The sequence below is a fragment of the Salvelinus fontinalis genome, chromosome 2, assembly GCF_029448725.1.
Source record: "Salvelinus fontinalis isolate EN_2023a chromosome 2, ASM2944872v1, whole genome shotgun sequence".
In the NCBI taxonomy this organism is placed as follows: Eukaryota; Metazoa; Chordata; class Actinopteri; order Salmoniformes; family Salmonidae; genus Salvelinus; species Salvelinus fontinalis.
In genome coordinates this window covers 22,407,644-22,423,421 of record NC_074666.1, presented here as the reverse complement: position 1 = coordinate 22,423,421, position 15,778 = coordinate 22,407,644, and the positions used below count along the sequence as shown (strand labels likewise).

Below are 15,778 nucleotides of genomic sequence, written 5' to 3'. Positions count from 1 at the left end.
GTAATGTGTTACGCAGATGTAGGGAAGAAAATCCGGATTTCATAGAGGCTTCAGACATGCCTGTCAGGCTGATCTAGTGCTCTGTCTCTCTGCTCTGTTACATAACCTCTCACCCTTCAACACACATCTGACTGATATGGAGGGGCTCGGGAGACTAGGGAGCATCTATACGATGGGACTTAAGAGGTGAGAGGAATTGTGGAGTTGTAATAGGAGAGCTTTTAGAATACTTGGGTAAAAATGAAATGATGGTATGATGGCGTGTTGCTAATGAATTTGATGAATTTCTAGTAGGGGGTACAGGGCTTGACATTCACTTTTTTTTGCCACTTGTCCTTGGGACAAGTAGGACTGATTTCAGTTTTTTACTTGTCCAGAAGATCAAGTCACTGTAACACCATTTTTACATCCTTGCATTACGCAAGAAACCACTTTACAAAATGAAATGCATTACTCTCTGTTGATAGAATGAGACAAAATGTCGGCTACACTCTGCCTATTGGCTTTTTTGCATATTCAAGCCTATCTCAAAATACAACACTGATCCTTTTAAGGCTCTCCTGGAGGATGGTTCACCACCCTTGGTAACCTATAAAATATTTCAACATTACAACCAAATACTTTTTATGCCTTAATAAAGTAATTCCTTCAGGGCTCGAAATTTGGGGCATCCTGTCGTCCCTGAGCCGATTAAAAACATGCATATGGTAAAAACAGACTGGGACAGTTCTGGGTCAACAAATCACAAATTCATACAACCAGTGCACATAAACATTTTCTTTAAAGGAAATTGCAATAGATCAGACTATTTAGCTTAATGTTGATAGTTGTATTTCTTCATATTGTAAGCTCAGCAATGTACACATGGTTGTTGGCTACTCGCGAATGTTCCAAAATGTATTTATCGGGAACACACCATTCTAAAAAGCACACCGCACGCCGCAAGCGGTTTCATATGATGGAGATGAAAATATCAATTTGAAATTAAGAAGTGGGAGATCCAAAGATGCAACACTAGCATGGGCTACGAATATGACTAGGATTCTGCCTTTTGGCTGCTGGACAATGAAATAAAGCTGATTTTGAAAAAACTATAGAACATGAGAAAAGTGCTGGTTTCAATGGCATAGGCTATTAAGTGTTTATAAAATAATTCCCTCAACATTTTGATTGTCGTATTTTGGCTAGGCTACTTTGAAAGAAGGTAAGACATGCTTCATAAAGTGTCATAAAACGTCCAAGTTTTAAGCAATTAAGTTTATGGTAAAATAGTTACAAAATACTGACCGCCTCTGCTCAGAGGTGGGTGATGTTGCGGTGTGCAACGGGCACTGTATTTCACACTCCGGTCTTGGGATCATTTGATCTTAACGAACCGTGCCTCGAGTATGTCGACAAAATCAAGCCTTTAGACGTTAATGTTAATTATCCTTCATTATATTTGTCAAGCATGACTGGCGTTTAGTTTATATTTATGTAAGTCTCATTAAAGTTTGGCTTCTGGCGCCTCCTTATTGCCACTCCAAGTCATTGGCCTTTAGGCAATCTCAATGTTCAATATGCAGCTGGATTGACGATGGAGTTGCTCATTGGTTGTTGGAAATAACGTTATTTTCCATGACAACATGTGGAGCCTCAAATAGAATTAGAATTATAACTAAGTTGTATTTTGAGGCTTAATACGGACCCCCCATCCGGGATCATTCTCATCAGAGACGCTGACTAGAATAGCCTAGCCTAGCGCCACAGGGATATCATATAATATAATTTCATGAAATCACAAGTCCAATACAGCAAATGAAAGATAAACATCTTGTGAATCCAGCCAACATATCCGATTCTTAAAATGTTTTACAGCGAAAACACAACATATATTTATGTTAGCTCACCATAATATCCAAAAACACACCGCCATTTTTTCACAGAAAAGATAGCTTTCACAAAACCAACAAATAGAGATAAAATGAATCACTAACCTTTGAACAACTTCATCAGATGACAGTCATGTGACATCATGTTATACAATAGATTTATGTTTTGTTCGATTATGTGCATATTCATAGCCAGAAATCGTGGTTTTACATTGCCGCCATGTTCAGAAATGGCTCCAAAATAGCGAAAGTAATTACAGATAGCAATGTGAAATACAGAAATATTCATCATAAACTTTGATGAAAGATACACGTTCAACATATAATTAAAGATACACTGGTTCTTAATGCAACCGCTGTGTTAGATTTAAAAAATAACTTTAGTAAAAAGCACAGCATGCAATAATCTGAGACAGCGCTCAGCCATTCTCCGCCATGTTGGAGTCAACAGAAATACGAAATAACATCATAAATATTCCCTTACCTTTGAACTTTCATCAGAATGCAGTGCCAGGAATCCTAGTTCCACAATAAATCGTTGTTTTGTTTTATAATGTCCATTACTTCTGTCGAATTAGCAACTTTGGCTAGCATGTGTGGCTTACGTGTCCATACACATTTGCGCAATGAATGAAAACTTCAATATTGTTCATATTAAAAGTCGAATAAACTGGTCAAACTCAGTTGAGAATCAATCTTCAGGATGTTTTTCTCATATATATATACAATAACGTCCCAAACGGAGCATTTCTTCATGTCTATCTAACGCACTGCAGACAAAGACATCACATACCCTCTGCGCGTGGCCAAGAACTGGCAATCTGCCTGACCTGTCACTCCAAAGGCTCTCATCCGGTCCCACATTTAAAAAAGTTACATCTATAATTTCTTGTCTGATTTATCTTTTTTACTTGTCCCAGAGAAAAGAGCAAGTGTTAATGTCGAGCCCTGGGATATGATACACAGAGGTAAGGCTTAGATACACTACATGACCAAAAGTATGTGGGCACCTGCTCGTCGAACATCTCATTCCAAAATCATGGGCATTAATATGGAGTTGGTCCCCCCTTTGCTGCTATAACAGCCTCCACTCTTCTGGGAAGGCTTTCCCCTAGATGTTGGAATATTGCTGCGGGGACTTGCTTCCATTCAGCCACGAGCATTAGTGAGGTCGGGCACTGATGTTGGGTGATTAGGCCTGGCACACAGTCGGCGTGCAAATTCATCCCAAAGGTGTTCGATAGGGTTGAGGTCAGGGCTCTTGACAAATCATTCTGTATGGACCTCACTTTGTGCACGGTGGCCTTGTTATGTTGAAACAGGAAAGGGCCTTCCCCCAAACTGTTGCCACAAAGTTGCAGGCACAGAATTGTCTAGAATGTCATTGTATGCTGTATCGTTAAGATTCCCCTTCACTGGAACTAAGGGGCCTAGCCCGAACCATGACAAACAGCCCCACACCTTTATTCCTCCTCCACCAAACTTTACAGTTGGCACTATGCATTTGGGCAGGTAGCGTTCTCCTGGCATCCTCCAAACCCAGGTTTGTCCGTCAGACTGCCAGATGGTGAAGCGTAATTCATCACGCCAGAGAACGCGTTTCCACTGCTCCAGAATACAATGGCGAAAAGCTTTACATCACTCCAGTGTTGACATTAAGGAAATACGATTTTTACGTGCTTCAGCACTCTGCGGTTCTATTCTGTGAGCTTGTGTGACCTACCACTTCGCAGCTGAGCCGTTGTTGTTAATAGACGTATCCACTTCACGGCATTTACAGTTGTCCGGGGCAGCTCTAGCAGGGCAGAAATTTGACGAACTGACTTGTTGGAAAGGTGGCATCCTATGACAGTGCCACGTTGAAAGTCACTGAGCTCTTCAGTAAGGCCATTCTATTGCCAATATTTGTCTATGAAGATTGCATGGCTGAGTGCTCTATTTTATAAACTTGTCAGCAACGGGTGTGGCTGAAATAGCCAAATCCACTAATTTGAAGGGGTGTTCACACAACCTCTCCCCTCTCTCACTGTGTTCTCAGTATTACTGCACATGGGGCCTGAGCTCTAACAAGAATCACAAGATGTGCTTCAAACCCCGCTCTCTGCAGGGGAAAAAAGTCACGCCCACCTGTTGCACCTACTGTAGAGCCGAGATGAGAAGCTGGTGGCAGCCGGCTGCCAGGACGGAACCATTCAGATCTAGGACCGGAACCTCAACATGAGTCTTGCTTTCTCGCTCGCACACTCACACACTGACTCACACTCTCTCTCTCCTACACACACACAAACCACTTCAACGCCATCTGACTGACACAAACAAACAAACAAACACACACACACACACAACCTCAACATTGTCTCACACTGGCGCACACAGTGTGGTTAGTCACACATAGAGGACTGAGAGGAGAAGGACAGGATGTGAGCTGGGTGGTAAAATCTGACTGGACCTCGTAATGGGGTCAGAGTCAAAAGGTCACCAACACTAAATAGGACCCAGCAGTAAATAAAGCCATAGGTGGGAAAGTGCTGTTTGTGTTTGGTAAATAGCTTTATTTTAAAACATCCTATCTGTTTTTTACATCTGTCTTGTATCTGGTGTGATATAGAAGAAGGACTGTGTGGTAAACGGATGGATAGGTATTTACCAATTACGTATATAAACTCTGGATTTCTGATGCTATGTATTGGTCATTGAGGGGCTTTGAATACACCAGTCGACCATATTGGCACTCCCCAGTAGGAGTAGTCCTCCATAGGAATGAATGGAATTTTACAAGGTCAAAAGTACATTTAAGTAAGTATTTAAGTATTTTTGTTGTTGTAGTGGGGAAAGTAACATTAGTACGCTCTAAAAAATATATATTTTAAGGAAAATGTTTCTATTTTATTTGTATATTTTTTTCATTTAGGTAACATAATATAATTTAAAAGCAGACATTAAAGTGTATGTGATAGAATATTGTCACATTCACTGGAATAATTATCGGACCAAACTGCAGCGCGATATGGTTTCCACATCATTTTAATAATAAAGTGAAACTTAGCAAAGACAAAAACAAATTAACTAACAATGACTACAGAGGTGCTACGTGCACTAACTCAAAACAATATCCCACAAACACAGATGGGAACAAACACTACTTAAATATGATCCCCAATTAGAGACACCGATACCAGCTGCCTCTAATTGGGAATCATACAAATCACCAACATAGAAACATGAAAACTAGAACACCCACATAGAAATAATAAACTAGACTAACCCCCCAGTCATGCCCTGACCTACTCCACCATAGAAAATAAGGACTCTCTATGGTCAGGACGTGACAAATATACATGTCAAAAACGAATGTATACAGTAATACATACAGTATCAGTCAAAAGTTGACACACCTACTCATTCCAGGTTTTTTCTTTTCCCCCCACAATTTTCTACATTGTAGAACAATAATGAAGACATCAAAACTATGAAATAACACATATGGAGTCAGGTAGTAACCAAAAAAGTGTTAAACAAATCAAAATACATGTTATATTTAGTGACCCTTTTCTTTGATGACAGCTTTGCACACTCAAGGAATTCTCTCAACCAGCTTCACCTGGAATGCTTTTCCAACAGTTTTGAAGGAGGTCCCACATATGCTGAACACTTGTTGGCTGCTTTTCCTTCACTCTGTGGTCCAACTCATCCCAAACCATCTCAATTGGGTTGAGGTCTGGGGATTGTGTTGAGGTCTGGTGATTATGGAGGCCAGGTCATCTGATGCAGCACTCCATCACTCTCCTTCTTGGTCAAATAGCTTGGAAGTGTGTTGGGTCATTGTCCTGTTGAAAAACAAATTATAGTCCCACTAAGCGCAAACCAGATGGGATGGCGTATCGCTGCAGAATGCTGTTAAGTGTGCCTTGAATTCTAAATAAATCGCAGACAGCGTCACCAGCAAAGCACCCCCACACCATCACACCTTCTCCATGCTTCACGGTGGGAAACACACATGCGGAGATCATCTGTTCACCTACTCTGTGTCTCAAAAAGACACGTCAGTTGGAAACAAATCTCAAGAAACTCACTCATCAGACCAAATGACAGATTTCTAACGTCCATTGCTCGTGTTTCTTGGCACAAGCAAGGCTCTTCTTCTTATTGGTGTTCTTTAGTAGTGGTTTCTTTGCAGCAATTTGACCATGAAGGCCTGATTCACGCAGTCTCCTCTGAACAGTTGATGTTGAGATGTGTCTGTTACTTGAACTCTGTGAAGGATTTATTTAGGCTGCAATTTCTGAGGCTGATAACTCTAACAAACTTATCCTCTGCATCAGAGGTGACTCTGGGTCTTCCTTTCCTGTCGCGGTCCTCATGAGAGCCAGTTTCATCATAGCGCTTGATGGTTTTTGCGACTGCACTTAAAGAAAGTTCTTGAAATTTTCCGGATTGACTGACCTTCATGTCTTAAGGTAATGATGGACAGTCATTTCTCTTTGATTATTTGAGCTGTTCTTGCCATAATATGGACCCGCTCTTTTACTAAATAGGGCTATCTCCTGTATACCACCCCTACCTTGTCACAACTGATTGGCTCAAACGCATTAAGGAAATAAATTCCACAAATGAACTTTTAACAAGGCACACCGGTTAATTGAAATGCATTCCAGGTGACTACCTCATAAAGCTGGTTGAGAGAATGCCAAGAGTGTGCAAAGCTGTGTACTTGTTAGCCGACCATCTTTTGTTTTTGGTCACTGGGAGGGATAACCATTTACATTAGATATAACCCACCCAGAAGAATATAGGGGATAAATGCTGGTCTAGGTTAAAGCGGAGGTATGCTGCTTTAAAGATGTACTATGCCATTTCCTGGTTGATAAAATTCGAATAGTTCGTCTAATTTCAGTTTGTGACAAAACAAGCAAGTATAGTGTAGAGAATCATTGTACCATTTAAACCGCTGTGAAATATATTTTCCATGACCAAATATATAGTATTTTCTTTCAGCTGTTTGAAGCTGCTTTTCAAAACCGAAACTAAAAGACTCAAAAACTAAATTGAAAAACAGGAAACATAGACGTAGCACACACAGAACCGATATACCACTTAGACTTGCATTCAATGAGAATGACAGAACTAGAACAAACTTTTCTATGTTAATTTTGTCAGGTCGCCCAAAAGGTAACACATTGCAGTTTTATGTTAAAAGGGAGGTATGTACTGTAGTTGTGTGTTAAAGGGAGGTGTCCTATTGTTGCTCCACCTGGGGAGAAATCCTAGAGTGAAAATGTCAGATTTGAGGGTTCAGCTAAGGTTGTGAACAGCTTGTGAGAGAGAACTGTGAATTACTAGCTAGGTTTTCTCTGCAACACACACAGTAAATCAATTCCTAGCTTAGTAGACTTGTTATACAACCTTATTTGGGTGGCCCTAGACTTTAGCGTAATGTTATTCATGGTGAGCTGGAATATTTTGAGTGCATGTAAACAGCACAACAACAGAAGAGTAACATTTCCCACCTGGGGTTTGAACCACAGAAATAGCCTGGAGGTTTTGGTCAACAGTCCAGTCTGTACTGTAGTACAGAATATAGGCTTGGCTCCACACGCTAACCCTCATCCTAACTCTAGCCTAGGGAAAAATAGCCAGTGATGTAACAGTCTTCTTTGTAGTGGGGTGTGATGATGGAGTGGGCAGACATGGATGTTGCTGGGAGGCCTAATCACATCTACTCTCTTCTGTACTTTTCCACTATTAGTTAATTATGCAATTAGGTAATCAAAGTGTACATTCCATCTCTCTGATCCCGACTGCATGGTTAATTGTCTATTTTGGCTCCTGGGAAGCATTCTCCACATTTGCCTGACTGTTCAGTTTTGCTCTGAAAATATGTGATAAAGCATCACAGTAAGGGCTGTGGCGGTCATGAAGTTTTATCAGCTGGTTATTTTCATGCAAATGACTGCCGGTCTCACGGTAATTGTGCGTTAATTAATAACATAAACATGTTTAGCTTCTCCACGTATACAAGCTGCTGATGCTCGCCTTTGGAACAGCTATATTTAAAGTCTAATAAATTAATTTAATATACACCATCACAATAAATATTTTATTTTATTTTAGGCAGGTTTAAAGAAACATCATATGAAGAAAATGTATTTCAGAAGAACTGACTATGAGTCTACTATATTGAAATGAAGGAGGCAGGGAGTACGGCTCGAACCCTCAACATTCTTGCCTGAAGCCCAGTGCGCCATCAACTGTGCCCCAAAAGCAGTCGATATCTGAGCTTATAAACTAGGGTCGCTACACAACTCCCTTCTTTCAGAAGAGTGTTTCAGTATGATATGTTGTGTAGTGTCTTAGCTCTTGTTACTTATTTATATAATAAGAGAGACTCTGAATACAAGAAATGGTAGTGGAGCTTCACATTTTACTGGAATCAGTTAGTACCAGAATAACATAGAACAACCTGCGCATGACCAAGGATGCTCCATTCTTAAAGGGGACATCAGTAATTAACAGAACATAACATTCCCTCTCTTATACAATCAGAGTTACTTTTACCAAACCACAACTGAAACACTTCCCAGAACTTGTTGTAGTTATTTTGCATCTTTTAATTTGAACTTGAACAGTTAGTTTTTGTTTGTTTGTTTATAAGTCCAGTCTGTCTGGTGGACGGTGCCTTCGTTCTGGGTAGCGCCTAGGATTGTCTGGAGGCTCCTGAACAACCTCAGTGTGTGCTTGCTCCCTTATAGCTTCTGCTATAGCAGCACCTTCATCAACACGTTCCCTTCTTTCAGCCTGGGGTCTCTTTACTGCCACACCGCCCTCTACAGTTCCCTATGTGTCACTCTCAGCTGCTCTCTGTGCCTGTTCTCTCTCAATTGTTGTGCTGTTTTCCGTGGAATGCATTTGGTTAATGTGACGCCGCCACATTATGTCTGGGCTCACTTGAACCTGGTAAGTTCTGGGTCCCGTTTGTGTATGTACGGTCCCTCTTGTCCATTTCCCTCCTCCTCTGTAGTCTCGCACCATCACTTCCTGTCCTGTTTGGAGATGGCGCTCCCGGCCACCGGAGAGCATCTTGGCTTGTTTGTTCAGCACTTCATTACGCCTGTTAGGCTTCATGATGTCCAGCCATGTGCGGAGAGGTCTCCCGAACATCAGTGCGGCTGGGCTTTCATTTGTCGTGGCATGTGGGGTGTTTCGGTAGGAGGCCAGGAACTTGGCGTGACAGGAACTTGGCCAGTTTTGTTTGCAAAGTCCCTTCGTCTCGTTTTGCTGCACGGAGTCCTTGCTTTAGGGTTTGCACAAAGCGTTCTGCCAGCCCATTGGTGGCAGGGTGGTACGGAGCTGAGGTTGAGTGTTTGATTCCATTTACTGACATGAATCTTGTAAACTCGTCACTTACAAAAGCTTGCGCGTTGTCACTTACTAGCTGCAGCGGCAATCCGAAGCGTGGTGCAAACGTTGTTCTGAGACACTCTATCGTCTGAGCTGAGGTGGAGGAGTCAGTGCAAAACACCTCTGGCCATTTGGAATGGGCATCAACTATAACCAGAAACATGTGCTTTTCAAAGGGACCAGCGTAGTCCACATGAATTCTCTGCCATGGCTCTGTGGGTCATTCCCAAGGGTGGACTGGGACAGGAGCAGGCATGTGAAGGGTTTCCAAACATCCGCTACAGTTCTTTGCCATATTTTCTATCTGTTGATCCAGACCTGGCCACCAGAAGTGGCTCCTTGCGAGCAGCTTCCTTTTGACAATCCCAACATGACCTTCATGTAGTTGCTGCAAAACCTGATGTTGGCATTTCTGGGGTTTCATGACTCTCATTCCCCACATCAAACATCCTTGGTACGTTGTAATTTCATTTCTCCGCTGGAAATACGGAGTCAGCTCCTTTCTGCCAGTAGCTGGCCATCCTGACATGGTGTAGGTGTACACTTTTGACAAGGTCACATCTTTCCTTGTCTCCTGTTTGATAACTGTGCTTGTGACCGGTAGTGCCTCGAGCTGAGCGGTATGGAAAATGTCCACTGCATCCACACTCCTTTGTCTTTCTCTTGTACATGGCAGTCTGGATAATCCATCTGCATTTGTGTGGAGGGACGACGGCTTAAACTCAATGTCATGCATATGACTGGCAAGGAACAAGGCGTATCGCTGTAACCTGGCTGCTGTCATTGCCGGAATGCCTTTCTTTGGACTGAAAATGGAAAGCAGCGGCTGGTGATCCGTAACCAGTGTGAAACGCTTGCCATATAGGTATGCGTGGAATTTCTTGACGCCCCACACTAGCGCCAGTGCTTCTTTGTCGATTTGTGAGTCATTTTTCTCTGCATCGTTCAATGTTCGTGACGCGAATGCAACTGGCCTCTCTGACCCATCTTTCAGTGTGTGTGAAAGGACGGCCCCTAAGCCATAAGGGGACGCATCACAAGCCAACTTCACTGGCAGTTCAGGGTCGTAATGCATCAGGACCTGTTCAGATGTGATGAGTCGTTTTGCCTCCAGAAATGCATTTTCACACTGTTCTGTCCACCGCCATGTCTTATTCTTTTCCAGGAGCTGATTTAGAGGCTGGAGTACTGCTGAACGGTTTGGGAGGAATCTTCTGTAGTAATTGATCAGTCCCGCAAAAGATCTCACTTCTGTGATATTTTGTGGTCGTGGTGCCTGTACTACTGCCTCGGTTTTGTCCTGTGTTTTGTGCAATCCATTGCGGTCAATTTCATGTCCACAGAAGACAATCTTGTCTTTGAAGAACTCACACTTCTGTAAGTTTGCCTGCAGACCATACTCTTTCAGTCTTTTCAGGACCTCTTCCAGGTTAGCCAGGTGTTCTTTGTCGGTGCGTCCTGTTATGATCCTGTCATCCAGGATACACTAAGTTCCTGGGATTCCTTGCAAAATCTGGTCAATAGTTCGTTGCCAAATGGCTGGGGCCGATGCGATGCCAAAAACCAGGCGGTTATACCTGTATAGACCTTTGTGTGTGTTTATTGTCAGGTACTGTTTGGAGCTCTCTTCAACCGGTAGCTGCAGGTAAGCCTGTTTCAGATCGATTTTACTGAAGTGTTTCCCACCAGCTAGTGCAGCAAAGATGTCCTCCAGACGTGGCAAGGGGTATTGGTCCACATGCAACATTGAATTCACAGTTACCTTGAAGTCCCCACACATTCTAACAGACCCATCTTTCTTCACAATAGGAACTATGGGTGTGGCCCATTCGCTTCTGTCCACTTTCGTCAGGATCCCTGTATCCTGCAAGCGATCGATTTCCGCTTCCACCTTTGGTCTCAGGGAGTATGGAACCGATCTGGCTTTGCAGAATTTTGGGGTTGCGTCATCTCTCAGTACAAGTTTTGCTGTGAAGCCTTTTACTGTTCCCATCTGATCACTGAAAACTGTGCTGTATTTCTTCCGCAAGTGTTCCAGTGTTTGGTCTGTGTCTTTCTCTTTGGACTGGAACGTGTGGAGCATTTTCAAATCACACCAGTTCAGCTTTATTTTTGAAAGCCATTCCCTGCCAAATAATGGGGGGCCAGTTTCAGGCACCACATACAGCTGTAACTGCTGTGTTTGCCCCCCATAGCTCACTCTGACCTGCAACGCCCCCATTGGGCTCAATCTCTCTCCTGAGTAGGTCTTCAGCAACACATTTGTGTTCTTCAGCTTGATAGCCTTGAAGTACTCATTGTAGACAGTAGTGGAAATTATAGACACTGCAGATCCTGTGTCCAGCTCCATTTTGAGGGGTTTGCCTTCAATATCTGGTGTCACTCATATTATGCTACTGCTGGGAGAAGTCACTGTGTTTAACCTGTCTATCCCCGGGGTGCCCGCTACCGGCACACCCCCCCCACCCCCACTGAAAAGGCAGAGCCGCGAAATTCAAAAAAAATATATTTTTTAAATATTTCACTTTCACACATTAAAGTCCAATACAGCTAATGAAAGACACAGATCTTGTGAATCCAGCCAACATGTCCGATTTTTAAAATGTTTTACAGGGAAGACACAATATGTAAAGATGTAAATCTATTAGCTAAACACATTAGCATAATCCACCATCTTTTCTTTGTCCACCAACACCAGTAGCTATCACCAATTCGGCTAAACTAAGATATTGATAGCCACTAACCAAGAAAAAAGCTCATCAGATGACAGTCTGATAACATATTTATGGTATAGGATAGGTTTTGTTAGAAAAATGTGCATATTTCAGGTAGATGTCATAGTTTACAATTGCACCCACCGTCACAAATGGACTAGAATAAATACAATGAGCAACGTGTTTACCTAACTACTAATCATCAAACATTTCGTAAAAATACACAGCATACACTAATCGAAAGACACAGATCCTGTGAATACAGACAATATTTCAGATTTTCTAAGTGTCTTACAGCGAAAACACAATAAATCGTTATATTAGCATAGCACATGTGCAAACATTACACCAGCATTGATTCTAGCCAAAGAGAGCGATAACGTAAACATCGCCAAAATATATAAATTTTTTCACTAACCTTCTCAGAATTCTTCAGATGACACTCCTGTAACATCACATTACAACATACATATACAGTTTGTTCGAAAATGTGCATATTTAGCCACCAAAATCATGGTTAGACAATGAGAAAAGTAGCCCAGCTGGTCAGAAAATGTCCTGCGCCACATTAGACAGTGATCTAGTCGTATACATAAATACTCATAAACGTGACTAAAAAATATAGGGTGGACAGCGATTGATAGACAATTTAATTCTTAATACAATCGCGGATTTACATTTTTTAAATTATCCTTACTTTTCAATACAGTTTGCGCCAAGCGAAGCTACGTCAAAAAAGATGGCGTCCTAAGCCATTAACATTTTTCGACAGAAACACGATTTATCATAATAAATTGTTCCTACTTTGAGCTGTTCTTCCATCAGAATCTTGGTCAAAGAATCCTTTCTTGGGTCTAATCGTCTTTTGGTCGAAAGCTGTCCTCTTGCCATGTAGAAATGCACATTGCGTTCGGCATGAACTGGAACGGTGCCCAGAGATTCACAGTGTCTCAGAAATAAATGTCCCAAAATCGCACTAAACGGATATAAATTGCTATAAAACGCTTTAAATTAACTACCTTATGATGTTTTTAACTCCTATAACGAGTAGAAATATGACCGGAGAAATATAACTGGCTACACTAATGCTTGGAAAAACAGTAGGTTGGTGTCCTCCGCGCGCCTGACGCACCTAGAAAAGAGTTCCTACCTACAGGTTTTTTTCATTTATAGTGGCTGTGATTGGGCAATCGATACCATTCAAAGCGTCATCACGTAAAGGCATCCAGGGGAAGACGTAAGCAGTGTCCGTATACTCATAGCAATAACAGTGGCCTTAAAACTGACTCCAGAACAGGGGCCAAAATGTGTGAAATCTGACTCCATGTCAGGGAAATTGCTGTAGAATGAGTTCTGTTCCACTCAGAGACAAAATTTCAACGGCTATAGAAACTATAGACTGTTTTCTATCCAATAATAATAATAATATGCATATTGTACGATCAAGAATTTTGTAGGAAGCCGTTTCAAAAATTACACGATTTCCATAAATAGTGACAACAGCACCCCCTAGCCTTAACAGGTTAACTCCATTGTACCAATTAATCGTTCATCTGAATCACTGCCACTGTTCTCTGCTAGTGCATTCACAGACCCTTTAATTTTCTCAGTTTTCCTGTTGTGACTGAATTTTGCTCTGCATGCTCTTTGAATGTGCCCCCTTCTACTGCATTTGTGACAAATTTCTTCTTTGAAACGGCAGTCCTCTGCTCTGTGACCATCTCTGTCACACTTGTTGCATTTTTTGGCCAAACGGGGGCGCTGTCGGCTGCGCGAAAACTTGTGCAGGGAAGTTTGTGATAGGTCCGTATTTCATTTACTTTGCAACTCAAATGGATCTTTCGTCGCGATTTCCATAGTCACAGCAATTTCAACAGCCTTTGCAAATGTGAGATCTGATTCTGTGAGCAAACGTTTTTGAATGTGTTCATGTTTCAGTCCACAGACCAATCTATCCCTTAATGTGTCATTTAGGTTCTCTCCAAACTGGCAATGTTCAGACAGTTTCTTCAACTCTGCTACATATGTACTAACACCCTCCCCCTCATTCTGATCTCTCTTGTGGAAACGAAAACGTTCCGCGATGAGGAATGGTTTAGGTGATAGGTGAATTTGCAATATCTCCACAATCTCTGTGAATGTTTTATTTGAGGGCTTCAGAGGGGCAGTCAGATCTCTTAGCAAACTGTACGTTTTTGGGCCAATTAAACTCAACAACACTGGTACTCTCTTGTTATCAGCAATGTCGTTTGCAATGAAGTACTGTTCCAGTCATTCAATGTAAGTTGCCCAGTTTTCTTGCATGTCATCAAACACATCTATTTTCCCGATGCTAGCCATTCTCTTTACCTCCGGCTCCACGGGTCTTTGATCTGCCGCCTCGTTCTCGTTAGCTCTCCCCTCGTCGTCACTGCTTGCTAGCTGTTGTGCTACAGGGTCAAAATCTTCCTCTCTTCCTACGAGCTCCATCTGCATTCGTGATGCACACTGCAGGTAATCATCCTTGTCGCCATTGTAGTGTCTTAGCTCTTATTACTTATTTATATAATAAGAGAGACTCTGAATACAAGAAATGGTACTGGAGCTTCACATTTTACTGGAATCAGTTAGTACCAGAATAACATAGAACAACCTGCGCATGACCAAGGATGCTCCATTCTTAAAGGGGACATCAGTAATTAACAGAACATAACATGTTGGATAAAGGAATAAAGACAGACACCAATGTCTAGTTCAATAGCCTTGTTCATGCATTGTACAAATCCCTACATGCGGAGTCCGGGGAACAGTCCGGCTAGTCGATTACCTATCAACTAGACTCCGTAACAACATCCTTTTCAGTAGAAAGTGCAAACATAACGGCATAACATTAAGTTCTTAACAGTCAAGTCATAACAATTGAAAAAGCATGACATTTTCTTTTTACTTCAATTGTCATCTTCCTTTAAAAATTATATATATATATTTTATATAAACAGAGGATAAGTTAACACAGTCTCTTGCTCACAGAGTAAGCCTGTCCAGTGGCTTGCACAGCCGACCCACCCGTGAGTAAGTATTGGCTCTGACAGGGGTAGGATTAGGGCCACGAGCTGGAGAGCTTGGTGGGGTAGAAGCCTCACCTTCAGTTGGCGCATGTCTCAATTCTGCGCCCCTTACCCTTAGGCCTGGACTGTGATCCAGCTCATCTAGGTGAGTGTATGGCATGTTCTGGTTTGTCTGCTCTGCTACGTGCAGATCCACCTGATTGCGACGATAGAGGGAGCCACCAACATCCACCAGGTAAGAACGTGGTGCAACTCTCTGTAGGCATGTGCCCAGCCTCCAAAGTCCTGTGTGGTCTCCCGGTAGCGTCTTCATCCTTAAGGAATAAAGACAGACACCAATGTCTAGTTCAATAGCCTTGTTCATGCATTGTGCAAATCCCTACACGCGGAGTCCGGGGAACAGTCCAGCTAGTCGATTACTTAACTAGACTCCGTAACAAAGAGCACGTCCTTTGCGCTAGACCTCACAGGACGCGGTCTTATGGGAACGCGCTCACCGGCCAAGGATTTTTGTGGATGTGAGGTCCGATCACTTCCGACGACCCCATTGTAATGAAACAGGCAGTGAGCGCGGTTTGAACGCTCAACCTTCTGGGCTGAAACATAGCGCACCATCGACTGTGCCACAAAAGCAAGCTTGAGTGGCAGAGTCGATATCCGCACTTATAAACCAAGGGTCGCTCTGCACCATGCCATAGACTGTAGACTAGTTAATTTAGCTGACAAGATAAGCTTATAAATCCTGTGC

At 42.3% G+C, this 15,778-nt stretch overlaps 2 pseudogenes; one reads left to right on the top strand and one right to left on the bottom strand.

The window, feature by feature from the left end:
• LOC129833706 (WD repeat-containing protein 70-like) overlaps positions 1 to 15,778 on the top strand; it is an 83,372-nt pseudogene that overhangs the window by 19,462 nt on the left and 48,132 nt on the right.
• On the bottom strand, positions 8,755 to 11,642 carry LOC129814271 (uncharacterized protein K02A2.6-like; annotated as a pseudogene).